Source organism: Ochlerotatus camptorhynchus, unplaced genomic scaffold (genome assembly GCF_037179485.1).
Source record: "Ochlerotatus camptorhynchus isolate MF236.1 unplaced genomic scaffold, CSIRO-AGI_Acam_v1.1 ptg000361l, whole genome shotgun sequence".
NCBI lineage: Eukaryota > Metazoa > Arthropoda > Insecta > Diptera > Culicidae > Ochlerotatus > Ochlerotatus camptorhynchus.
Window position 1 is genome coordinate 248,086 of NW_027040849.1, and position 27,862 is coordinate 275,947.

The following is a 27,862-nucleotide window of genomic DNA, read 5'->3' on the forward strand; positions in this document are numbered from 1 at the left end:
TTGATCTAGGTCATCGTCGATGGAACATGTGACTCTAATTTCCACATCCGCAATACTTTCAGTTTATGAAGTGACATGCATCCAAAGACTTACGTTGCGACCAGAAAGAAGCTACATTGAACACGAAGCCGCTGGTGGTGGTGAAACAGCTCCTGCATCGCACGGTACGACCAATATTTATAGTAGGAGTTATAAATTTTATGACCAGTCGGGCCCTGCAGGCAAAGAGTCACCGGTCCAGTAAAAGAAACCTTCCACGCTGTAATGCTTGCTGCTATAGGAAGGATGCAAACATAAAGAATGAACCAAAACTGTAGATGTTGTTTATTTTGGCTTCCAGTAACCGCATAGTCAAGAAGCTTTGGGAAGATTCTCGTTTTGCTATGAGATGGCAAATATTTAATAGGTACATTGGTGATTAAGTGGTTTCGGCCATTCCAGTCGAAAATCAGCTTCATTTATTAAGTAAATTCCTGCTAAAAACAAAAACAGTTTGTTTTTGTGTTCGATTCAAATATTGAACTGTTTACACGATCCATGCCTCAACAAATCGTGCTGAACCACAAACGAAGGCGCGCAGTTCTCTAAGAGTTTTCAAAACACGGTTTAGGATAAATGTTCTAATTTCTACGTCACGTTGGTTCTTGCACATTAATCAGTCGAGTGAACATTGGATTGATGAAAAATCACACATTTAAGTGAATCGCCACAAAAACTGTCCGGTTAAGCCTCGGTTCCCTACCCAAGTCTGTGTATTGTAATACGAGTGTTGTATTCGAAAAGTGATGTCATTTAGTCGTGAAAGCTTTTGGAACAATTGTGCTTCGAGGAACCGTAATGTTATTCAAATATGGTAGTTTTACGTGAATGTTTCACCATTCTTCCATGATAAGATGCGGTAGTGCTACGTTCCAATCAAACTTCATTCACGATTCCTCGAATGGGCACCATATCCGTTACATGAATACTTTGAATATCGTTGTCAAAGCACCGATGATTTATACGGACCGAATAGCGTAGCAGATAGAATCTTTCGTTTTGCCATCTGTTCACCTAGAAAATTAATGTAAAACTGAAATTTTAGGACATCGATTCCTGGACGCCACATGAGCCCCAATGTACTTATTGATGAATCATGATCGATCACGACTTCTTCGTTCTTTGCCAATGTCAACCTGTTATGCGTTGCAGGTCTGCTGGACAATTCGGAGCCGAATTGCGTAATTAAATTCTACCCCTTTCCAGTTCAACATCTAATCGTAATTCAACGGGCTCTTTCTCACTGTCAGCTCCTGGGAAAACGTCATCCGCAAAAAAGAAGATGGGACATTTACTGCTGACTCTTTTGAAACATTGAAAGAAATGATAAGGACTCACTTCCCAGGGTCGACTCCTTTGGCGGCTGGAGAAGAACAGGACTTTGACAAGGCAATACATGCATGGTCTGAAGATGCCTATCTGAAAGCTTGTGAAATCTTCACACCATCTAGAGTTGAATGGGCGTTGAGTTCTTTTCAACCTTTCAACTCTGCCGGGAAAGATGAAATATTCCCAGCATTACTTCAACAGGGAAAAGAAGGTACTCATTCCCCTCTTAACTGAACTATTTAAAGCCAGTGTTGCTTTGAGCCACATACCAAATACATGGAGAAAGGTTCGAGTTGTCTTCATTCCAAAAGCTGGAAAAAGGGATAAAACGACTCCGAAAGCCTTCAGACCCATAAGCCTTTCCTCTGTTCTGTTGAAGACAATCGAAATAAAAATTGTGAATGACTTCATTAAATCAACAAGTTTAGCTAGGTTACCTCTTAGCAAATTTCAATTCGCTTATCAATCAGGTAAATCAACGATAACGGCATTACAATCGTTGGTTATTAAAATCGAGAAATCGCTTGAAGCCAACAAAATAGCTGTAGGATGCATTTTCGAATGCTCCTTCAATATAAGGAAAAGCAACCACGGCGGTTGCTTTTCTTTATATTGAAGGAGCATTCGAAAATGCATCCTACAGCTCAATGCGTTCAACTATGGAAGCAAGGGGCTTAGATAACTGCATTATCGAATGGATAATGGCGATGCTCACAGAGCAGAGAAATTTCTGCTGATCTTGAAGGTGCGCAACTATCTATAAGATCGATGAAGGGTTGTCCTCAAGGAGTGATACTATCACCCTTATTGTGGTCTTTAGTAGTGGACGAACTCCTTAAAAGCTTAGCGGAGCAGGGTTTCGAGGTGATTGGTTACGCAGGCGATGTGGCCATTATAGTGCGGGGAAAGTTGGAGAACACGATTTCAAATCGGTTACAAACTGCCCTAAACATGACCTTCCATTGGTTTAGGAGAGAGGGCTTAAATGTAAACCCTTCAAAAACTGACATAGTTCCTTTCACCAAAAGGATAAAAAAATATGTTGACAAAGCCTACTCTAGATGGTGTTCGAATGCAGTTTGCAGATGAAGTTAAATACCTAGGTGTTACTTTGGATAGGAAACTGAACTGGAACTCTCATCTTAAGAGGTTATCACTAAGGCTACAAATGCACTATGGGTTGTAGTAAAGCAGTGGGGAAAACGTGGGGACTACGACCGAATATGGTACACTGGATATATTCGGCCATAGTTCGACCAAAAATTACCTATGCTTCACTGATAGGGTGGCCCAAAATAAATGAAATAACCACTCAAAAGAAGTTAAGAAAAATACAAAGACTTGCTTGTATATCAATGACAGGAGCAATGAGAAGCACATCATCAGATGCTTTGGATGCCGTTCTCAATATTTTGCCCTTACACCAATTTGTTAAATTACACGCAGCAAAAAGTGCTTTACAGTTTAACCGTCAAAATAAAATTTTGGATGGTGACTTGGTAGGACAGCTAAAGATCCTTAAGGATTTCAAGTTAAATTCAGCTATAAAAACAATAGTAGATTGGATGGTAACAAAGACAAACTACGATGTTCCCTTCAAAGTGATTAAACCAAGCCGCCATACATGGGAGTGTGGTGGGCCAAACATACGTCCAGGATCTATTGTATTTTACACCGACGGCGCGAAGATGGGCGAACATACTGGAGCTGGGGTCTTTGGCCCTTCTTCTTCTTCTTCTTCTTCCTCGCATTTAAAGCTTATTGCGTATCGCATATTAGCTTATTTCGTGCTCTCAACTTAGTGTTCTGGATGCACTTCCACAGTTATTAATTGAGAGCTTTCGATGCCTGTACCATTTTTGCATTAGTATAATTGTGTGGCAAGTACAATCATACTCTATGCCCAGGGAAGTCGAGAAATTTTCCAACCCGAAAAATTCCTAGACCGGACCGGGAATCGAACCCAGCCACCTCCAGCATGGTCTTGCTTTGTAGCTGTGCCTTTACTGACTGAGCTAAGGCAGGCTCCTGGGGTCTTTGGCCCTGAAGTCAGTAAAATTATACCGATGGGCCATAGTCCCACAGTATTTCAAGCAGAAATTCAAGCTATTATAGAATGTGCAAACATCTGTCTAACAAAAAAATACAGGTTTGCCAAGATCTGTACATTCTCGGATAGCCAAGTTGCTCTTAATGCGCTTAAGGCGTTCACATATCGATCGAAGCTAGTGTGGGAATTCCTTAAAACAATTGGCCGAAAGGAACGAAGTCATATTATACTGGGTGCCTGGCCATTGTGGCATTGAAGGAAATGAAAAGACGAGCTCCTGCATCGAACTTCATCGGTCCGGAACCATTTTGTGGAGTCTCTGAGTGTACTATAAGGATGGAACTAAAAAGTTGGGAAACGTCCATAGTAGAATCCAACTGGTACGCCACAGATGTGATGTATCCAGACAGGCGAAAAGATTTATAAGACCAAGTGCAGCAAAAGCCAAGATTTTGCTTAATCTTAGTAAAAGAGCTCTTCGGGTAATAACTGGTCTGATGACTGGTCACTGTCCTAGCAGATATCACTTATATAAAATAGGAAAAAATCCGCCTAGCGAATGTCGGGTTTGTCAATTTGAAAACGAAACTGCTGAACATATACTCTGCAGCTGTGGAGCACTGTTCAATCAAAGAATGTCAACAGTTGGAAAAGGGATATTAGAACCCTTTGAAGTTTGGCAGAGAAATCCCAAAATGGTATTAGACTTTATAAGACGAATTGGGTCTGATTGGGACAGCGTGCAATGTCAACAAATGTCTATCGCACCTTATTTGTTAGAGGATATGTGACTAGCACCAAAATAAAATGGGTCGGACAACAATATTCCTAAGTAATGGACGCAGTTGTAAAAAGGCTCTACAGATAAGAGAAAAAAAACGTCATCCATATAAACGTTTTCATCCATTACCTTAGCTGCCAGTGGATATCGTAGTTGCTCGTCGGAAAATAGTTGCTGATGAATTTTGTTGTTCCAGCCAGGGATGGAAAATCATTTACATTCATTTGCCTCTAACTTTTTTCATCAACAGAGTTCCATAAAATAGTGTTGGAAGGTTTTATAGGCTTTGATATTAGCTACATCTTTTGTAAACAACTCAAATCTGTATCTTTTATGCATGATTAATCAGAGCGATAAGAACCCACCATTGATTTTCAGTGAATGAAAATTGCATTCACTGAAAAACAATACCATGTTCTGCCAGCTCTATTTCGTCATGCATAAGAGATACAGATTTTAGTTATTAGCGAAAGTTGTAGTTCATATCAAAAGCTTCTAAAACTGTCTGCCTCATTTTACAGTATTCTGTCCATGAAAAAAGTTAGAGGCAAATGAATGTAAATGAATGCACGAAGTGAATGTAAATGATTTTCCATCCCTGGTTCCAGCATATGCTACACTGCCGTTATACGCATATCAGTCCCATGTTTCAAAAGTTGCTTCTAAGATAATCACGAATAATGTTTCGAATCATTTCTGCTAATTGGGAGAAATATACGTTAAAATAAGTTACCGCATTGTTCACATTTCAACAGAATCAATATGTTTTAGTGAAAACTACAGAAATTACCTTCAATGAAATCAATTAAGCCTATTTTTATACGAACAATATTTAATGGGACTGTTATGCCTAGAAATTTGCAATGAAGTAGGATATTCTACGCATGTTAGTCCCACTAGAGACTGTTACTTTCAGTGTTGCATTGATGGCTACGTTGCGTTTGACGTCTTTACTCTTGTGCTTGCATGAGCGTGCTTGCGTTCTCCGCGAAGTTTTGGAAGATACTGGATAGTTTGTATAGCTTTCGATCATTCAATTATACCAACAATAAATTTGTTGACATTGCTACTTCTATAAAACTATTAAAAGTATGGGCATTGCAAGAAACTAATGATGAATGCACTATTTAGAACATAAACTTCTTAACATCTTGTTCTACTCCTTAGCAAGAAGGATTGTGCTTAATCATTATGAGTCCAACCATAGATTTATGGCGGCTGACATGCTGTGGACAAAAGATTAATACGTTACACGATCGTTGATCGTGGGCTTCGATGATTTCAAGAAATACTTTGGATGAGTTGACATGCACATGCAAATTTCTTCCGTACGGAGTTGACCTTTATGCTGCGTATTATCATATTATAAAAGGGGCTTTTCATGAAACACGTAGACACTATAGGGGGGGGGGGGGGGGAGTGGGGGTAACGAGTGTCTACGTAAGTGTCTAATAATGCAGTGTTTGAAATTAGAAACTGGTGTTTTAATATGAAATCCCGTTTTTCTTAATATTTATCAACATAAAATAAAACTTCCACTTCCTAAAATGGTTCATACCGTTTCTTTTGATTATATAAATCCTGTTTCAATAATTTGTGTACACAAATCGATTTGTTAATTAAGGATTCAGTCAAGAAAATCTGTGAGGGACAATTATGCGTAGAATTTCAACATGGGACAATTAGGCTTGATATTGTTTTTATACAAACTCAGAACAAATTATATGTTTTTCTATTTTCATTCCTAAGTCTACCTAAAAAAGTACTGTTTTATGAACAAAAGTGAAGAACGTCCAAAAGTAACATGGGACAGATATGCGTAGAACGGCAGTACAGGTTTAGTCTCATATGTTACAGTGGCAAGCTTCCCCACAAGATATATTGCAGCTCAAAGTCGAGAGCGCACATACAGATCTGCATTTTTTGTCCGCGAACTGGACGAAGATCCTTTTGAAGAGTTGGAATCGTTCAAGAAGATCCCAGTTGAGGTTCTACTTGAAGCGTCAAATACCATTCGATCTTTGACGATTCGATACTGTATTCTAGATAGAGCTGGAATTAGGGCGTAACAGCTTTTGTAAACAATGACTTCTCTTGTTGATTTCTCGGAATTCAAGGCATGCCTACACAAACCAACACATCCATCGGGTAGTAGAAGTCTTCCTCTACTCGATGGTGATGTTGATTTGCTAGGGAGAGCCATGACTTCCGAGAAATCATCGAGAGGAGTCATTGTTTACAAAAGCTGTTACGCCCTAATTCCAGCTCTATCTAGTATTGTTTGGCCACGGGATGATAGGGTAGATAACAACGAAATCCATCTTTAGCTTCTTGTAGGTTACTGTCCACTTTACGAATGTTGCCTAGTCGATGTACTCCTTCAAATTTAAATCAAGATCTTGGCTAGTCTGTCCTACAACCCTTGAAGCCGATTCATAGCGATTTCTCTTGACTCTCCGACTGTTGCTAAACTATGCCATAATTTTTTGGGGAGTGACACCTTATACCAGCCATCCGATGCTCTACTCACTGAATGTGCAAATTGCTCCTCGCAACGACGTTCCTCAAAGGAATAGTTTTTGTGAGACCATATCTCATCTAAGCACCAGATTCGGGATAGTAAATCTTCTAAGTCAACCGTTGTTCCCATGCTGCACGATATTTTTAGATGCCTCGTTGCTGGGAAAATCATCACCCAAATGACTCTTTCCGTTGGAGAAGAACTCAAAAAACTACATGTAAACTCCGATGATTTGATTTGACACTACGTTTTACCTTCAACCGTTGGCATAGGCGATCAGTCGTGAAATTAAGGACTGCTCAAGTAATAAAAGAGACATCAAGGATTGTCAAAGTTTGTGTTCATTTTATAACTTGAACCGTCCGGATCCTGAAACCAGCAGAGCTCTAGCTAGATCTGTATCTCCTTAGTCACATTAGATGATAGCGCTAGACTTCATAACGAAGCCGTGGCTTTTACCAGATTAAGTAGCGTTGCGTTCCTTATCCCCTTCTCTACGTGTTGATGGGTGTAATCGTGAACATTAGATATCTTCCAACAGGAGATCCTTGTAATCTGCAGTGATGATAAGCTGTTCCAGCTCCAGTAAGGTCCAGATCCCTTCGACAGACAGGTCAGATTGAACAGAGCATGAACCTGTCACCGTTTTAAAAGCTTGCTATCGTTGAACCGCTTTACCAAGGTATCTCCAGCGATTTGCGGTCACAGTAGTCGACACCTTCCCGAAAAAAAAAATAACCATGGTAAAACAACGATATTCAAAAGCGGTACCGGTGATGTAGTGGTCAGCGTTTTTACCTCTCACTCCAGCAGGCCTGGCTTCAATCTCAGTCGGCGCCGCCGGGATTTTCTGAGCCATAACATCTCTGATCACGCCTTCCTTCGGATCGGAAGTGAAGCCGTTGATCCCCGGTTCATGAGTTGATGGGTCGATTGTAGGGTCTAGGTGTGAGAGTTGCCTTCCTGGCGTCGGTAGCATTGGTGCTCAGCACGGAAAAATAGATCGATAGAAAACAAATCAAGGAAAAACAAAGATATTTACAGACAGACAGACAGACAGACAGACAGACAGACAGACAGACAGACAGACAGACAGACAGACAGACAGACAGACAGACAGACAGACAGACAGACAGACAGACAGACAGACAGACAGACAGACAGACAGACAGACAGACAGACAGACAGACAGACAGACAGACAGACAGACAGACAGACAGACAGACAGACAGACAGACAGACAGACAGACAGACAGACAGACAGACAGACAGACAGACAGACAGACAGACAGACAGACAGACAGACAGACAGACAGACAGACAGACAGACAGACAGACAGACAGACAGACAGACAGACAGACAGACAGACAGACAGACAGACAGACAGACAGACAGACAGACAGACAGACAGACAGACAGACAGACAGACAGACAGACAGACAGACAGACAGACAGACAGACAGACAGACAGACAGACAGACAGACAGACAGACAGACAGACAGACAGACAGACAGACAGACAGACAGACAGACAGACAGACAGACAGACAGACAGACAGACAGACAGACAGACAGACAGACAGACAGACAGACAGACAGACAGACAGACAGACAGACAGACAGACAGACAGACAGACAGACAGACAGACAGACAGACAGACAGACAGACAGACAGACAGACAGACAGACAGACAGACAGACAGACAGACAGACAGACAGACAGACAGACAGACAGACAGACAGACAGACAGACAGACAGACAGACAGACAGACAGACAGACAGACAGACAGACAGACAGACAGACAGACAGACAGACAGACAGACAGACAGACAGACAGACAGACAGACAGACAGACAGACAGACAGACAGACAGACAGACAGACAGACAGACAGACAGACAGACAGACAGACAGACAGACAGACAGACAGACAGACAGACAGACAGACAGACAGACAGACAGACAGACAGACAGACAGACAGACAGACAGACAGACAGACAGACAGACAGACAGACAGACAGACAGACAGACAGACAGACAGACAGACAGACAGACAGACAGACAGACAGACAGACAGACAGACAGACAGACAGACAGACAGACAGACAGACAGACAGACAGACAGACAGACAGACAGACAGACAGACAGACAGACAGACAGACAGACAGACAGACAGACAGACAGACAGACAGACAGACAGACAGACAGACAGACAGACAGACAGACAGACAGACAGACAGACAGACAGACAGACAGACAGACAGACAGACAGACAGACAGACAGACAGACAGACAGACAGACAGACAGACAGACAGACAGACAGACAGACAGACAGACAGACAGACAGACAGACAGACAGACAGACAGACAGACAGACAGACAGACAGACAGACAGACAGACAGACAGACAGACAGACAGACAGACAGACAGACAGACAGACAGACAGACAGACAGACAGACAGACAGACAGACAGACAGACAGACAGACAGACAGACAGACAGACAGACAGACAGACAGACAGACAGACAGACAGACAGACAGACAGACAGACAGACAGACAGACAGACAGACAGACAGACAGACAGACAGACAGACAGACAGACAGACAGACAGACAGACAGACAGACAGACAGACAGACAGACAGACAGACAGACAGACAGACAGACAGACAGACAGACAGACAGACAGACAGACAGACAGACAGACAGACAGACAGACAGACAGACAGACAGACAGACAGACAGACAGACAGACAGACAGACAGACAGACAGACAGACAGACAGACAGACAGACAGACAGACAGACAGACAGACAGACAGACAGACAGACAGACAGACAGACAGACAGACAGACAGACAGACAGACAGACAGACAGACAGACAGACAGACAGACAGACAGACAGACAGACAGACAGACAGACAGACAGACAGACAGACAGACAGACAGACAGACAGACAGACAGATGTTTATATAGGGGAAAGACATAGTATTCTAAAACCATGCATAAAGTGCTTATGTTTTACGAAAAATAGAGCTGTAAAAAAACATTTCCTTTTTTTTTTTTGGTAGTTTTGGGCCCATTTTTGCCCATAGTGCACTGCCTCAGGACGATCACTTTTCCAACGGATTAACGAAGAATATAGATCACAGATACTCAACCACTTATCAGTAATACTGTTAGACAGTATGTAATGTCATTTGTTAGAACCACACATGTTTTTTTTTTATAACGCGTTTATTATTCCAGGCTAATTTGCTGTAACTTTGCGGAGCCGGCATTCATTGTTTAGATCACAATTACTTAAAACTAACGTTAGAAAAGTGGGGGCCGATTACTCGAGGCTATCTCAAGGTTAGGGGTAACAAACTGTAACAAATGGATGGCAGGGTAGGGATTGAGAACACAAGGTTTGGAGATCCATGTGCTCTTGATCTCGAGCTAAGTGGCATACTGATGAAAAATACAAACATGGGGGTACACCGATGGGTAGCTAACAACTTGGGAGAACACAAGATGGCACTAACTACTAAATCCTCAGATCTATCTGTTTTAAAAACACATAAATTAAATTCAAATAGTCGAGATCTCGGCTCGCCAAGACATCTCTAACGGGTATCGCGGGTTGTTTTCCTCGGGCCCTGAGGGATGTGGATAACTTCGATCTGGCAACACGGTGTAGGGTACATAACCAAACAACATGCTCGATATTGTGATAACCACTGCCACACGCACATAAATTGCTGCCTGAGAGCCCAATTCGATAGAAGCGCGTGTCTAACGTATATAACGCGTATAAAGTCACGGCTTATGTCCAACCATTTGAACCATGGTTTGTTCGACACCTGTGGGAGAATAGAATGTAACCATCTTCCCAAATCACTATCATTCCATTTTTGTTGCCAACTTATGAGGACTTGCTGACGAGAAATGGAGAAAAAATCGTTGCAGGCGATTTGTCGCTCAAAATATCAACTTCCATAATCAAACATGTTTGGCCGTAGGCTGTTACGATAAATCAAGTCCACGAGCCGAAGCGTTCTTCGATGGTTTTTCAGTGTCCCAAAGTTTCTCCAAAAATGCCAATTTCGCTTTGCAGTAGCGTATGCTGAATTTAGAACGTTGTGTGATATATGTATACGTTTACATTTATCGGGTTGTGATTGCCGTGTGTTCTAATATTAGGCAATTTAGATTGGTAATCTAGAAGCCGATCACTATCAATCTAAATCGCCTAATAATATGATCTCTGTATCACTGGTGAAATGATCATGTATCGTAATGTCCGTAATATATCCGTGGATCTTCTCCCAAATTGCTTCCAGCTTCTCCAACCGGATGGTTATATGGTTATCGTTGTTGAAAAACCAAGTTTTTTTGCAGATTCGTACACGCAAACCAAAAATCTATTACAATGAATGTTAGTTCCGTTTCCTGTCATCCACTGTTTATGAACATCGCAACGAATGTTAGACATTGACCATGCAAGCGTAATGGTTTTTTGTCTTTTTTATTTCGTGTTCTATCTACGCTTTCGACTATACCAGTAAGCTTGTAGAACGACGCACATTGTAGAACATTGTAGAACGACGCACACACTTGCCTCGAATCTCTCCAGCAGAAAAAGCATACGAAGTCGAGTATGCGAGAAAATGAGCACTTCATGTTTGCTTTTAAGCCATATTCAGAAGCCTGGAGAGAGCAGTGGAGAAAGCACAGGTCTAGTAATCTCAACGTTCGTGGTACGAGTCCAGTCGGCAGTTTGTTGCCAATTTTTTTTTTCGACATAACTAATTTACCTCACTAATACACTCTACATTTTTCGGTCTCCATTTTTCGGTCTCCAATTTTCTTGCATTGGACCGCAGCTAGGTATATCGCATCCTCGGTTCATGCGGTCTCCACTAACATCCTCTGATGATGAATCCCACATAATTGTAAGCGAATCTTACATCCCCCGGTTGAACGCTGGTAGGATTTAAGCGTATTTTTCAGCCCACGCTTTGTAACTGCCTTCTTCTTAGTCATATTGCCAATGGTACTCAGTCGTCAGCAGCACCAGGAAACGGGTGTCAGTATACACACAGAGAGGAGGAAGAATGTAATATTTTGCATGACAATGGTATTACATACTGCTTTTATCTTTCGCAACTCCACCAATAATACAAAGTTCAACAGAGCAGTGGGGAGCAAGGGATTCTAAAGTTGACCCACCCTAGTAGTCACCTTTACCTTTTCCCCGTTTCTTGATGGGATCCTCATTGTTTGCTGGTTGATACCTGGCTTCCTGGTCTTGCTTTCACTATTGGATGACGGCAGGGCTATGTTTGTTTTATCATATTTGCACTGGATAACTATCTGAGACGATTCATTCCACTGCGTCCTAGCAAGAAGTACGGTCGACTTAGTTCGCGCTCCGCTATTTTGGAAGTTTTCTCGCTATTCGCTTGATTTAAATTGTCAGTTTTTTTCTCGCTTAGAGTTCCCAGCTAAATAATTAACTAAAAGTGAGTTTTTTTCTGAGAAGAAAGTGTGTTTTCGGCATCATCGGAAGGAAAATTGTTTTTACGATTGCCAATTCGCCAACCATTTTGCGCACCATCGGTGCGTGGTAACGCATACCTGCACACGGATCATCGTCATCGAGTGTCAGCATCTGCCTCCGCATTTACACCGCTCATCTATCATCGTGTGTTCAGCTGAGTGCCGACCCTCACATAAGCACACACCAACGAAGACCGCCCGCACACACTGATCGAAGATCATCCACGCTGCGCGTCGCTCCGCTGCTGCCGTTTAAACGCTCGGTGGTAGTAGTATAGGATTATCAGATAAGTTTTTGTTCTTGTTTCTCTCTTTCGCCCACAGTTAAATTTTAAGTTTGTGTTCTGTGTTTGTATTTTTTTTTGTGTATTGTGTCCGAGTGATTATCGTTTCAGTGGTAGAGCGTTTTTCGCTCCCACTAGTACGGCAAAATGGACATTTTGTCGCAAGACGAAATGGACGTTTTGTCGGAAGATGACACCACTTTGCCACGCGATGGCAAGAAGGGTCGAAAACGTACGTCACCTCTCCCTGGTTCATCGTCTCAGTCTGGCAAAGGACAGGCTCAGATAAACCCCCGATCGCGAGCCTATCCAGATGACTCGACTGGCCCATGGGTTGTCTACTTTCAGCCCAGAAACAAACCTTTGAATGTAATGCAAATTACTAATGATCTGACGAAGCGATACTCGGCCGTGACTGAAATCACGAAGGTTAGGCACAATAAACTTCGTGTCTCCGTCTCTAACCTGAAGCAGGCTAACGAGATTGCTGCCTCCCAGCTCTTCACGCTCGAGTACAGAGTTTACATCCCAGCTCGTGATGTGGAGATCGAAGGTGTGGTCACCGAAGCGAGTCTGACCCCCGAGATCTTGGAGAAGCAGGCGGTTGGCCGTTTCAAGAACCGTTTGCTTCCTCCGGTGAAGATACTGGATGTCCAAAAACTGGGCTCAGTATCTGTCAGCGAGGGTAAAAAGAGTTTTACCCCCACAGACTCGTTCCGTGTGACCTTTTCTGGTTCAGCCCTTCCTCACTACATCGAGCTGGGAAAACTTCGACTACCTGTGCGTTTGTTCGTTCCCCGGGTCATGAACTGCCAAAACTGTAAGCAGTTGGGACATACGGCCTCCCACTGTGGCAGCAAGGCACGCTGTTCCAAATGCGGAGAGAAGCATGGGGATGACACCTGTGCAGCTACCGCACCAAAATGCGTGTACTGTAAGGGAACTCCTCATGGTATCTCGTCATGCCCGGTGTACAAACAACGCGGGGAGAAATTACAACGCTCACTTAAGGAACGTTCCCGGCAGTCTTTTGCAGAAATGCTTAAGACGGTCACGCCATCGACCAACGACAAAAATCCCTTTTCTCTTTTGTCAGATGACGAGACTGACTCTGACTTGGCTGAGGAGGGAACTTCTTTCTGTTTTTCAGCACGGAAACGAAAACGCATCCGTTCGCGGAAAGTTGAGAATGAAGAACCCCAAATCAGCTTGTCCAAATCAAGGAGTGGTGGAAAAAAGGAAGTTTCTACTCCTCCTGGATTCAGAAGAACTGACTATACCCAGGATTTTCCACCTCTCCCGGGGACATCCAAAACCCCTGATGTCCCATTTTTAAGAACAGAAGCCCCTTCTTCATCTGGGTTGTTCTCATTTGATAAAATTGTGGACGATATTCTCAAGTACCTGAATATTTCTGATCCTCTCAAAAGCATTGTTCTGGCAATGCTTCCTACTGTGAAGACCCTCTTGAAGCAATTGACATTGAAGTGGCCCCTCATTGCAGCAATCATTTCCTTCGATGGATAATTTTCCAAACGAGGTCGGGGATTTGATCACTATTCTACAGTGGAATTGTCGAAGTCTTATTCCTAAATTAGACTCTCTTAAGTTTTTAGTTCACAATAATGATTGTGATGCATTTGCTCTTTGTGAAACTTGGCTCTCTTCGGATATCGATCTTCCTTTTTATGATTTTAACATTATTCGACTGGATCGTGAGGATTCGCGTGGAGGAGGGGTACTTTTGGGGATCAAAAATTGCCATTCTTTCTATAGAGTGAATCTTCCACAATCTACAGGTATTGAAGTTGTCGCATGTCAGGCTATTATTAAAGGTAAGAGCCTTTGTATTGCTTCTGTTTATATTCCTCCTAGAGCCGTTGTTAATCGAAAACAACTTTCAGATATATGTTCAGTACTTCCTGCTCCACGGTTGATTATGGGAGATTTGAATTCCCACGGTACAGGCTGGGGGGAACTGTATGATGACAACCGTTCTACTTTTATATATGACCTCTGTGATAACTTCAATATGACAATTCTTAACAATGGAGAAGTAACACGTTTGGCTGGACCATCTTCGAATGGAAGTAAATTAGACCTCACACTTTGCTCTAACTCATTATCGTTGGATTGCACGTGGAATGTGATCCAGGATCCCCACGGTAGTGATCACTTGCCGATCAAAATTTCGATTGCCAGTGGGTTCAATCCGTCGGAATCCGTTAACGTCGCGTACGACCTCACCCGTAATATCGATTGGACAACGTTCAAGACCGCGATAGAGGAAGCCGTGTCGTCGGTAGAAGGGCTTCCACCGTTGGAGGAATATAACTTCCTCTCCAATCTGATCTTGGACAGCGCGCTTCGAGCTCAAACTCGGCCGGTTCCAGGAACGTCTTTGCGTAGGAAACCTCCTTCCCCTTGGTGGGACCACCAATGCACTGAGGTTTATCGTAAAAAGTCCGACGCGTTTAAGCTTTTCCGGAAACGTGGAACACCCGTGTATTTCGAAGCGTACTCGGCTCTTGAACGCGAACTCAAGAGCCTCATCAAAGCCAAGAAACGCGGATACTGGCGGCAATTCGTGGACGGATTATCGCGTGAAACGTCGATGAATACGCTTTGGAACGCGGCGCGAAGGATGCGTAACCGGTCTTCGAACAACGAGAGCGAGGAGTACTCAGATCGTTGGATTCTCAAGTTCGCGCGAAAAGTATGTCCTGATTCCGTGCCGGCACAGATGATTCCTCGCGAAACGACAAATTCTGTAGACGAGATCAGCCAGCCTTTTTCAATGCTGGAACTCTCACTCGCGCTCCTTTCGTGTGGCAATTCGGCTCCGGGGGCTGATAGAATCAAGTTCAACTTGTTGAAGAACCTCCCAGACGTCGCTAAGAGGCGCATGTTGAACTTGTTTTGTCAGTTCCTGGAGCTCAATATTGTTCCGGATGATTGGAGGCAAGTGAGAGTTATAGCCATTAAAAAGCCTGGAAAACCCGCTTCAGATCATAACTCGTATCGTCCCATCGCGATGTTATCGTGCATTCGAAAATTGTTGGAGAAAATGATCCTTTTTCGCTTGGAAAAATGGGTTGAGACAAACCACCTACTCTCAGATACTCAATTTGGATTCCGTAGGGGCAAGGGAACGAACGACTGTCTCGCGTTGCTTTCCACAGAAATTCAGTTGGCTTTTGCTAAAAAAGAGCAAATGGCTTCTGTATTCTTGGATATCAAGGGGGCTTTTGATTCAGTATCCGTTGAAGTCCTTTCAGACAAACTCCACGCTTGTGGCCTTTCTCCATTAATAAATAACTTTTTGTACAATTTGCTGTCAGAGAAACATATGAGCTTTTCTCATGGAAACTCTACAGCTTCTCGATTTAGTTACATGGGTCTCCCCCAGGGCTCATGTTTAAGCCCCCTTTTGTATAATTTCTACGTCAGAGAAATTGACAATTGTCTAAGTGACAACTGCACGTTGAGACAACTTGCAGATGACGGCGTAGTGTCTATGACAGGGCCCAAAGGGGTCGACCTGCAAGGACCCTTACAGGATACCTTAGACAATTTGTCTACTTGGGCTATTCAGCTAGGTATCGAATTCTCCACGGAGAAAACTGAGTTGGTCGTTTTTTCTAGGAAGCATAGCCCAGCACAACCAAAGCTTCAACTTTTGGGTAAACCGATCACTCATTCTATGTCCTTCAAATATCTTGGGGTCTGGTTCGATTCAAAATGCACCTGGAGATCCCACATTGAGTATCTGAGACGAAAATGCCAACAAAGGATCAATTTTCTCCGAACAATTACCGGAACGTGGTGGGGAGCCCATCCGCAAGATCTTCTAACGTTGTACCGGACAACGATTTTATCGGTTTTAGAATACGGTAGTTTTTGTTTCCAGTCGGCGGCTAAAACTCACATCATCAAACTGGAACGTATCCAGTATCGTTGTCTTCGTATCGCGTTAGGATGCATGCACTCGACTCATACGATGAGTCTAGAAGTGTTGGCGGGAATGTTGCCACTATCGGATCGGTTCTCGGAATTGTCCCTCAGGCTCCTCACCCGTTGCGAAGTTATGAACCCACTGGTAATCGAAAACTTTGAAAAGCTTCTTGAGCTGAACCCTCAAACTCGTTTTATGTCATTGTACTACGTGTACATAACACAGGATGTCAGCCCTTCACAGCATAATCCTCATCGTGTATGCTTCTCCGACTTCGGCAATTCAGTTAGTTTTGATTTATCTATGACGCGGGAGATTCGTGGGATCCCAGAACATCATCGTTCCATGATTGTTCCGTCAATTTACGCTGCAAAGTTTGGCCAAGTTGATTCCGCAAGATCGTTCTTCACAGATGGATCACTAATAGAGTCGTCCGCTGGTTTTGGTATTTTTAACGAATTTCATAGCGCCTCTCGAATGCTTCAAGCTCCTTGTTCCGTATATGTTGCTGAGCTGGCGGCAATACATTATACGCTAGAAACGATCGCCTCACTTGCACCAGATCATTATTTTATTTTTACGGATAGTCTCAGTTCTGTCGAGGCTATTCGCTCTATGAGGCCGGTAAAGCACTCCTCGTATTTTCTCATGAAAATACGAGAGCTTTTATGTGCTTTATCTTTAAGATCTTTTGTCATCACCTTTGCATGGGTCCCATCTCATTGCTCGATTCCGGGCAATGAGATGGCTGACTCACTTGCTAAGGTGGGCGCTATGGAAGGCGATATTTACGATCGACAAATCGCCTACGATGAATTTTTCTTCATTTATCGTCAACAGTCACTCGTCAGCTGGCAGAATAAGTGGAGTGAAGGGAGTTTGGGACGATGGCTATATTCGATCATCCCTAAGGTGTCGAAGAGTTCTTGGTTCAAGGGGTTGGATGTGGGTCGAGACTTCATTCGTATGATGTCTCGCCTCATGTCCAATCACTATTCGTTAAACGCTCACTTGTTCCGTGTTGGGCTGAAGGACAGCAGTCTCTGTGAATGTGAACAAGGTTACCAGGACGCTGATCACATTATTTGGTCATGTGCTGAGCACCGCGGAGTCAGATCCGAGTTGTACGATTCCCTTCGGGCTCGAGGTAGACAACCTAATGTTCCAGTTCGGGATATTTTGGCTAGACGCGATCTGGAGTTTATGAAACTCATATATGTTTACTTTAAGAATATTAACATTAGATTGTAAGTTTTATTAACCTTGTGTTTAGTTTGTATTTTGTATGTGTGTGTGTATTTTTTTTGTAGATTTGTTTCTGTAATAATTGTATAATTACAGAGTTGATATAACGTCGATAGGATTAAGTATTTGTTTTAGAAATAGTGAAATTTTTGAATCATAAATCATATTCCAAATCTCCTTTTCCCTCTCCCGATCCAAACAATTGTCATCCACTAACCTCGAGAAGACCGCGAGTAATCGGTTCCAATCCTTTAATTTTAGATTTAAGACATTTATAATGTGTAAAGAAAATGATAACTTGGCTCTGTAAAGTTTATTCGAATGAGCCTGTACAAATAAAGTAATTAACAAAAAAAAAAAAAAAACTATCTGAGACGCCTGAACGTCTAAAAACCGTTCACAGCGTATTTCTTAACGCATGATTCAGGGAACAAGAGTTATAAGTATAATTACAAACGAAGTAAATAGCACAATACCAGAAAACACGTAGCTCGGTTTGACAGCCAAAACTAATTTGACTGACTATTATTTGTTGGGGTCCTAAAAACGTTAGCATTTAGGTGTGTGTGTAGCAACAATAGCTATAACATAAAATCGTAGGTGTTAAATCCTCTCTTCTAGCGATCCTACACCATCTGTCTACCCGTTTATAATGACATTTATTTTTCCTGACTAGACTCTCTACTGTTCATCCCAGAATCACACCCGGCACCATCCAACAATTGCCCCTAAACCATTCCGAATCATACAATTATACCGTCTAACGCAAGCTAGCGACTCACTTCGTACTGTCTCAGTCCTGGCGCCATTAACCCATTCGTAATGGTACCCAAAATGGCACGTAATTTGTAGTTAATTAAGTCCAAAATTGATTTTATGATCTCAACTATGCCATGGTTCACGACGCCGAAAACGACGTCCCACGCCACATACCAACAGCATATATGACTGTCGCTGTAAGCTAAATCCGATTAATGTCCCTTTGGGAGCTTCCATAAACATCGAAGCTCCGGTGGTTTGTTTGCTAAACCATTCCAGCTATGGCGCCATTCCCGTAACAATTTCCCTAAATCTACCGAAACGGTATTCACACCAAGCATGCAGAATGCAATGGGCGGCAAAAGGAAGGGATCGCGTACATAACATTTTAATTAAAATAAATTGAATAAAATAAACTTTTCTGTCTACCTACCGGTGAATCTCCCAAAGCTACCAACAAGCGCTCGGCTGCCGGAAAATGGATTGCGTTCACCGTAAATTACATTTGGAGACCCTACGATGATGATGGTGATGATGATGCTGCTCCTACCGGGGGTCTACACATTCACAGGCTATAGTCGGAATTTCCTATTTCCTAGAGTAGAGGACGCTATAACTATAGTCCCAAAGGGTACAGTTCCGATTGTTTCCATATAGGGGAAATGGCTCTAATGTTGGCCTATGGATCTAGTATTAGGCCCATCGCTAAAAATCCGCTGTTTATCAATTTTATCTAGATGAACGCGTCATTGGGACGGTACTAAGGGATATTTTTGGTTCCTATTGAAAATTTAGTCGATTGCTGAATTTATGTATGGGCCCAAATCAGGGGCATTTAGGCCGACATTACATCCATTTCCCCTACGCTTTAATCACATTTGCAAAAAAAAGAGTCTGAAAATGCATTCTATTTATTTTCACACTCAGCACAGATGATGTGCAAGCGTTTCTGTGTCACTCATTTGCACCAGAAAAAAAGGGGTTAAGAGTTTTTTATTGTTTTAAATACATTATCATTCGCCACAAGGCGGCAAAGTCGTTGCATACAACTGACGAAAGCAGGATTATGTCCAAACCGAGGGGAATTAGAGTGGATTTCAGCTTCCAATTCTCTATGCGAAGAAGTTCAAAAGAATTAAAAAAAAAACCATGTTTATCCAGCTATGGTGAGATCTGATCCTTCTTAATACAATTTTCAGCCACCTCCCAGGTCATATCCGGAACATGTTCTAGCTTTAAACTAGTCGCTCCCTCGCCGTACTCTAACGGAACTATCAACTCTATACTGTCATCTCCTTATCTATCGTATAAAATGACCACTTTAAGTCTAATATTTGATGTTAAGCATCTCCAACTATAAAAATTGATTTTTTAGTTAAGTTCATGTCGTATTACTTCATCACTATTGCGAAATGATGAAGTATTCGGTTTTGATACACTTGTCATTCTTGCCTTTATCGCAAGGATCTGATTCTAATTAAAAGGTCTCGTTCTTTATACCCATCGGAGTGTTGAAACATCCTCCAAAAACGCGCCCCTTTGTCAGTCAAAATTGGATTCCTTAGCAACAAAATTAAGGAATGACACTGATAATGACCATGCATCAGAACCCTAGTCTTAACCACTTTAAACTAGGGAACAACGAATAGAAGATTAGCAATAACATAGATGAAGACTAACTGACTCATTTTTTCCTTGTTCAAAGATCATCCTCGGTGGACAAAGTCGAGTCTTGTCACTATCAGTAAGACATAAAATGTAACAAGGACTAAGATCTTAGTGTTCCATCTACATATGTGTTCCTTTTGGTTACTGAAAAATCCTGTTCCCCTAGTTTGAAGTAGTCAGGACTTGGAATCGGTGGTAGATGTTACATCCCGTAACGTACCACGAAAAAGTGATCTACCCACTGTATGGGGCAAGTCAAATAGTTCATTCCAGGTAGGTAATCGTTACGATTGTAAAAGGTCCTAATTAATTATTTAGTTGGTCTATGGACGCCGTGGTGCCCGTTCTAGGTTGTTTAGTAAACATTTAGCAGTTCTATATTTTCTCCATTATTTGCCGGTTGGTCTCGTTGCTACAATTTTCAGTTGCGGGTACTTATTTTGGAGTGTTGTATCGAATAATCGCTTTGTGGTTGACGTGTGAACAAATATTTACAACGATCGAGTATTTTCACGATAGTCTTAATGCCAAAGCAAAGCACAATATATCTTGTTAATCACCATGCTCATCCTTTTTGGGTATACTTTGAACATGTATTATGACTTTTATGTGACTGTCAATAGTTATTGATTTCAGATGATTTATCGGCTCGTTGAATTTTGTGAGACATGAGAGTGAATCCGGATGTGGTTAATGTAGTCTGGGTCACATCCTGATCCACCCCGAGGCCGGCAGTGTGAAAATTGAATAGAGTGAGTAGAAAGCGATCAAAGGTCAATTTTCAGGAAGGCACGAATCATCTCCTTTACCAAACTCCCCTGTTGGGGAGGGTTGGTGAGGGGTATCTCCCCACGCCGCCACTGGCAAAAGAGATGATCGCCGATTTGCTCACGTACCTTCGATGTGCGGAAACAGTTCTGTCGATTGTTTCACACTCAAGTCGTCATGTGACGTAAGCATCTAGTCGATAGGTTCGGAAGTTGATGCTGTATGTGCTCTTGTCATCCTGTCATACAGGCAATCCTGCTGGCCGGGATAAAGTCGCCCTCGAAGAGGGCCCCGACCTTCACCTGGAGGTAGGCAAAAGTGCGCATCAACCGGAATATACCTCGGCTGACTATGACCAGGTTCAATATGTTGACCAGGGCCACTGTGTACTTGCGTACTGTGGAGCAAATCTGCTGAATGTGAAAGAATCGTCGGTTGAACCGAACCGGTACTCCTCCTCTTCCTTCTCATCATCGTTGAAGTCATCACTTCGAGATAGCTCCGTTTCAACCATGGTGATCTCAAAGCTGGAATCCTTGCTGCGACATTTGGTGGGCATGGAGTTCTAGTACGGCAAGGAACCGCTTTGGGAACTTCGTCTTCGGATTCGTTGCCTTCGGATCTGGATTCTTTCTTATCCGTTTGCAATTCCGACTGGAGAGGGATGTATTTCTCCCGGGTCTTCGTCTTTGAATGTTTTCCTTGCTATCAATGGATTCACATTCTGCGTAATCTGTATATGAATAATTTGTTTCTCCTGGATGAAAGTAAGGCACTCTTTGTTGACTGGCTGCATTTTGCGGTTACATTCATTCTTCTTTTGTTCCTCTCAGCAGTTGGAGCATCTTTTGAAATCGTCGCAGTCCTTGGTGATATGCCAAATGGCCTGACATTTGCTGCAAACTTTGGGCATGGAGAAATAGGTCTTCATTCCTTTATTTAACGTCGGCCTCTGTTCCGCAATATAGTGCCAATCACCGACGGACATCGATTGCCATCCATTGACGGCAATGGAATGTGCAGGAAGGCAGCTTCCGCACCTGCGTAGGATATCCCACCCAATCATAAACATACATGGGCCGGGACCAACGGCTTTACTTGCCTTCCGAAGGAAGACGTGACCAGAGAATTTTATGCCTAAGAAAAATCCCACCGACCTCGGCTGGGATTGAATCCAGACCCATTGGGGTCACGCTTACCACTACACCACCGTCGCCGGTTATGGAGAAATAGGTGTCCATTTTAATTCTCAGTAGTGCAATTTCAATCGTTTTCGGTTTCTTCGATCCCATGACCGCCATAATTCTACGTTCAAGACAAGGGGTTAGTCAGTTTACCAAAAACAGATTTGGGCATTCCTGGGTTCATTCATTGGGAAGGAATTTGGTTTCCTGTTGCTCTGACTTAACAGGGATGGTAAAAAAAACCGGTTTTTTGGTCGAGGATGGTTCTGGAGGTCGCATCAACTGCCTTCTTTGCCGCTTCACCCACATTAAGGGGAAGCTCACCGGCCCAAAAATAAAAAAATATTTTCGGTACGTTTTTATTTTTCTAAAAATATTGGGAAAAATTATCAAAAATCCAAGAAAATCAGTTTCTTCCTTAGATTTTTGCCAAAAATTACATGCAAAAAATTTTCTTCTATCCCATAATGAAAAAAAATTGGACTCTCAGAAAAACCGAAAAGTTGATGTTTTGTGGTTTTTTGAGTCCAACTTTATGCCATAATGACTTATAAAACATGTTTTTGCACGTGAATTTTCTTTAAAAAATTAGAAAAAATTTGATTTTTTTAGATTTTTGATACTTTTTTTCAATATTTTTAGAAAAATCAAAACGTAATTATTTTTTTCGAAGCGGCCTTCGGATCCCTTGGTTTCAAGATTAGGTAGATGAAGTTTGCTTTTCTTGGCCGCATTTTTTTCTGTAAGAAAAGAGAGAGAATACCAATTGTATCATTGTTCGCATATTTATATTGATTTATAACCAACAACCCCATCGAGTTCCGGGAGGTGAGGATCAGAGTTTAGGTACTCAGAGGTCACAAGTTAACTGATCCTCGGACAGATTACCAGACACGAGTGTTCTTTGTGAGCTACTGACCGAAAACAAACAAACACGATCCGCCGTGTCCTTACGGTCACTTGATCGTGTGCCATCATGATCGTGTGAGGGAGGACACGTATGCATACGACAGCACATCAAAATCTAATCGGTTAGGTGCCAAACCTACATGATCGATCGCGATCGCATCACACGTACCCATCCGTACAACCCGAGCCGCATTGCCTCTTGTAAATTGTCTGTACAATAAATCTTTAAAAGATACTATGTTATAACGATATTATCATTGAAAAAATTAAATGAAGTGATATGAAACAGTTGTGAACTAAATCTAATTTAATAAAACATCATTTATCGTCGCCCACTGGTCACCATAGCCGGTCGAAGCCCAGACGAAACAAGAACCGCACTACCGTTAATACTGGCGACAACGCTCTGATGAGACAACGAAACCTTGCCCCCAAGCTCCTCCCCTGATCCTATCCTTCGACAATGTACCTCTCTAACCTCGAGTAAGCCGCGAGTATTCGGCCCAACTCCTACTAGACAAACAAACTACAAACAAAAAACAATGAACTAACGGCTCCGTAAAGCTAACGCGATTGAGCCTTCTAAATAAACGAACTAGATAAAAAAAAATAAAGCATAATTTTTCCATCAATCGACAGACAGTGGCGTAGCAAAAGTAACATCCTCATATCTAATTCGTTTTCCAACATCATTAACCTTTTAAAAGCAAAGAAAACGCAATGCACGGCCTCTATAAAAACAAGAGCCTCGCTAAACGATAAACTACCTCTCTGGTCTGGTAAATCATTATTTCAAAATTTCAACCATAATCATAACAAGCAAATATAGGAAAAGCACCACCTTTTTCCCGCAAAACCCTCTCCGCAAAGCATCCTATCCTAACTTTGTTTTCCTTTCCATTTCAAAAATCCTTTCAACACGCCTCGCTCCAATCCAAACAAAAATCGTCAGAGTGTTTCGGAGAATTAAACCACTCGTCTCTCTTCCTCATTTGACTATTACGCCTCAATTGGAGCTTTTAACCTGTCGTCAACGTGGTGTTTTTGAGCACTTCTACATTTATTAATGGAGAGCTTCTAAGCCAGTGCCATTTTTGCATTTGTACGGAAATCAAAAACTTTACCAGTCCAACTAATTGCTTGACTTGACTGGAAATCGAACCCGCCACCTCCGGTACACCGCGCCGTTACCGCCTAACCATTTAGATCTTCCAAATCGTTAAGTACCTATAAAATGCTCGTCCGTTTGGCTGTTCCACGTGGAAGCCGTTTAAAAAGCGCGCATGCAGTCACCATTGGTCGGTCTGAAAAGGCCGAAGAAGAATGGAAGAAAACTATAATAAACGAGCCTCACAAAATTAATGAGCTGACATCAGCCTGTAGGTGGTGTTGGTGGTCTTTTGCACCCTTTTACTGCCAGTGGATGGTGATTTTTGCTCGTGCCATCCCCATAGAACCAATGGGAAGAATGGTTCTTTCTATTCTTTTTTTTTCAGCACTGCCGCCAGTTCGTTCGAAGAAGGCAAAGAGAGCTCTTCAAGGCAAGGTTGGAAGAAATTAACTGGCACAAAATAACATAATCATCTTCCTTTAGCCTTTACGATGGTGGTTGGCGATAGCACCAACAATGTGTCCTGGAAAGGATTTTCCTGAGATTTTGCTCGCCTCGCCACTTTCACGCGGCGCGGCTCAAAACGGATAGCGACGATTTGCAAATGGAAGGAAGTGGCTGTTCCACCCTTGCTGAACGAGGAAGTACCTAGTTGAGGAATTACGAATCTTCTTTGTGAGTGAGTAGTAGCCTTTCCGAACAATACCAACGTACCAATTGTTGGGTTCTTCTTTCGTAGAACAGCTTCTCTCGGTGAGTGGAATCAGTTATGACAAAAACACTTGCTAAGAATTACCTGACACTGGCGGGTTTCTGGATCCTTAATGAGACAGAGAAGCCAAACCAAGCTGACGGTAGCAGGAAAGCGATTATCGGTGAGTAATTATATTCTAGCTAATGACTACCACGACCTTTACGTCGATTAAAGTGGAACGTATGCCCGTTCGCATTCTTACGTCGACCGAACCCGCCACTCGAGAATTGTGTACTCAATGACTATCGAAGCCCCCCTAAAGCAAGGTAATGAGCATGCTAATTTATGCCAAATTAGGATCGTAATTAAACTGTCCTGGGAAGATAGTGTAATTTATGTAGTCGATGGAAAGCAAACCCACCTATAAAACCAAATTAAGCAATACCGCGTAAGGAACTCAAACTTTCTCCCATCCTACGTTGGTAGCTGATCCTCTTAAAGTGCCACTTACCTTAAGCTGGCTTTTGCGGGAAATAGTTTAACGGATTATCACCTAGCATTGCTGCACGCAGTTCTTCCCCCACCTCACCGAACCCAGGTTGAAAGGTAGTAAGGCAATCACGTAAAGAGGATTTACGACCTAGCTCGAACCTTATTTGCTTGTATGCAAAAATAAATCTGCAATCGATTGGCGCCTCCTAGACCACACGTTGTGTGTTGCCTTAATTAATCATGGGTCGATAGAACTGCAACAATTTATTAAATTTTGTGTCTCCTCTTGCTCTTCATTACAGATTCTGCAAAACAAACCAAGCGGGCAGCAGCAGCAGCAGCAATAGTGTCAGCAATATATCTACGAACAACGAATTTTACGACGACCATTTTCATATTGCAGATGGAACGATTCTCAGCTTTGGAAGTTGTAGGGTTTATCATCGATGAAAATAGAACATAAATAAGGTAAGTAAACTAGGCTGAGAAGGGTTCAGCCTTAGTAGGTGATAAATTGTACGATGCGTGAGGTGCATAGAATGAGATTGGGAGACGGGAAACACGTTGATTAGAATTATTTTGATGTTACGGCTTCGCTTATCACACACAGTTCTGGATTTAAACAATGAATACACGCAAAGCAAATGGCATTAACATCAAATGAATGCCTTGTATCCTCTGCATTATTTATTAAAACAAATGAAATGTCAATTCTTACGACGGATTGTAAGTTTTTTTTTTCATTATGTAAATTTTCGTACCAAACTTCACTACATGATTTTCTAATCGTAGTACATTTGGCCAACCAAACTCTGCATATAAATAATCAACACTTTTTTGATTTTTTTTTTATAATTACTCAACAATTTTTGCCATTTATATATTTCCTACACGCTAACCAGAAATGTATTACATTGAATGTTAGTTCCATTTCCTATCATCCTCCGCTACGAATGATATAAGTTGACCTCGCAGACGTAATGTTTTTTTTTTTTTGTATTTTTGACGTAGGACTACGTCTGTGATTTCTATATGGGGGTACACTTTATGAAAACCGAAAATGGAATATGTAACAAAATTATGAAAGATTTTGAACGTTAGTAACTCAGCTGCCCCTGGACCAATTTCAATAATTTTATCACCAATCGATCAGATATATTCCTACGCATCTGTTAAATTTAAGATTTGATCATTTTTCAAAATGTCACTATTGAAAATTGCACGAATGTACAACTGTTGCTATGATAGTTAAAATTATCACCAGAACACAACGAAAGGCTCCCCGTCAAGCAGCTAGCTATCAAGGCTGACTTCAACCGCTGATCGGATTCAGTTCCAATCACCGTGTGTGGTGGTGTCCGGTCGTCGGCATCAGCAGCAGTAGCAGCAGTGCTTTCGGCGCGTGACGTTGAACATTGTTCTCCAGCACACAACGAAAAGCTGCCTGCAAGCAGTGAGCTACAGCCCACATGAGCATCCATAGAAGGAGGAAGAAGCCGCACCGCTATTGATCGGAATCAGTAGCTCTTCGTGAGTCGCTGTGGGTCATCTATGCCAAGCGCGTCACTCTCACTCTCAAAAAGAGTATATTTTAGACATTTGTCAAGGTCATCAATTGGATGTCAGTTCTCATATCAAGAGTATATCTAGAATTAGGACGTAAAAGCTTTTGTAAACAATTTCTTCTTTCGATTATGTCTTGAAAGTCAGGTAAGATAGGGTAAGACTTCTTCTACCCGACGGTAATGTTGGTTTGCGTGGGCGTGCCTTGAATTCCTAAAAATCATCGAGAGATGTCATTGTTTACAAAAGCTGCTAGGCCTAATTCCAGCTATATCTAGATATGTTAAAATCTAATGGCTAAATTGGGGGTGCAATTTCAAAAACAAAGTCGGTCGCGGCATGAAAGTGGTCTGATTTTGATCCAGAGATGATGGATTTTAGTTCTTAATACGCCAATCGATAGCAATTTTTTCTACGAATCTGTATCATTTTTCAAAATGTCACTGTTGAAAATTGCACAAATGTGCAACTGTTGCTATGATAATTAAAATTATCTGCGAAAATTGACTGCGAAAAGTGATTTCCCTAACACAGATTTCAAGGTTGAATTCCATCCGGTCTCACCAAACGGTGTTTATTCAATCATCGCGTGGTGAGTGGTGGTGTTCTCCAGTACACAACGAAAGGCTGCCTGCAAGCAGCGAGCTGCAGCCCACATGAGCAACCATAGAAGGAGGAAGAAGCCGCACCGCTATTGATCGGGATCAGTAGCTCTTCGTAAGTTGCTGTGGGCCATCTATGTCAAGCGCGTCATACTAAAAGTATAAACAGAGAGAGTCCCGCTCAAATTCCTATTCCAACCTAAAACACAATCTCCTGCTGCAGTTAACAAATAAGATTTATTATATAAGACCACGTAGTCCTACGTCACCATTGCGTACAACCCCATAGGGCTGCCACTTGTAGTTTTTTATTTCGTGTTCTGTCCATGATTTCGGCTATTTTTATTTTATTTATA

The 27,862-nt window shown here is 42.2% G+C and overlaps 1 protein-coding gene across 2 annotated transcripts in view; it reads left to right on the plus strand.

Annotated features, from left to right (window-relative positions):
- The window catches only part of Dg (Dystroglycan), a 542,469-nt gene that overhangs the window by 147,470 nt on the left and 367,137 nt on the right, over window positions 1–27,862 (plus strand). For both annotated transcript variants that reach the window (XM_065231765.1, XM_065231766.1), the window contains one exon: window positions 25,644–25,809. The gene's annotated coding sequence lies outside the window, so the exon portion shown is untranslated. The remainder of the gene's footprint in view (window positions 1–25,643; window positions 25,810–27,862) is intronic.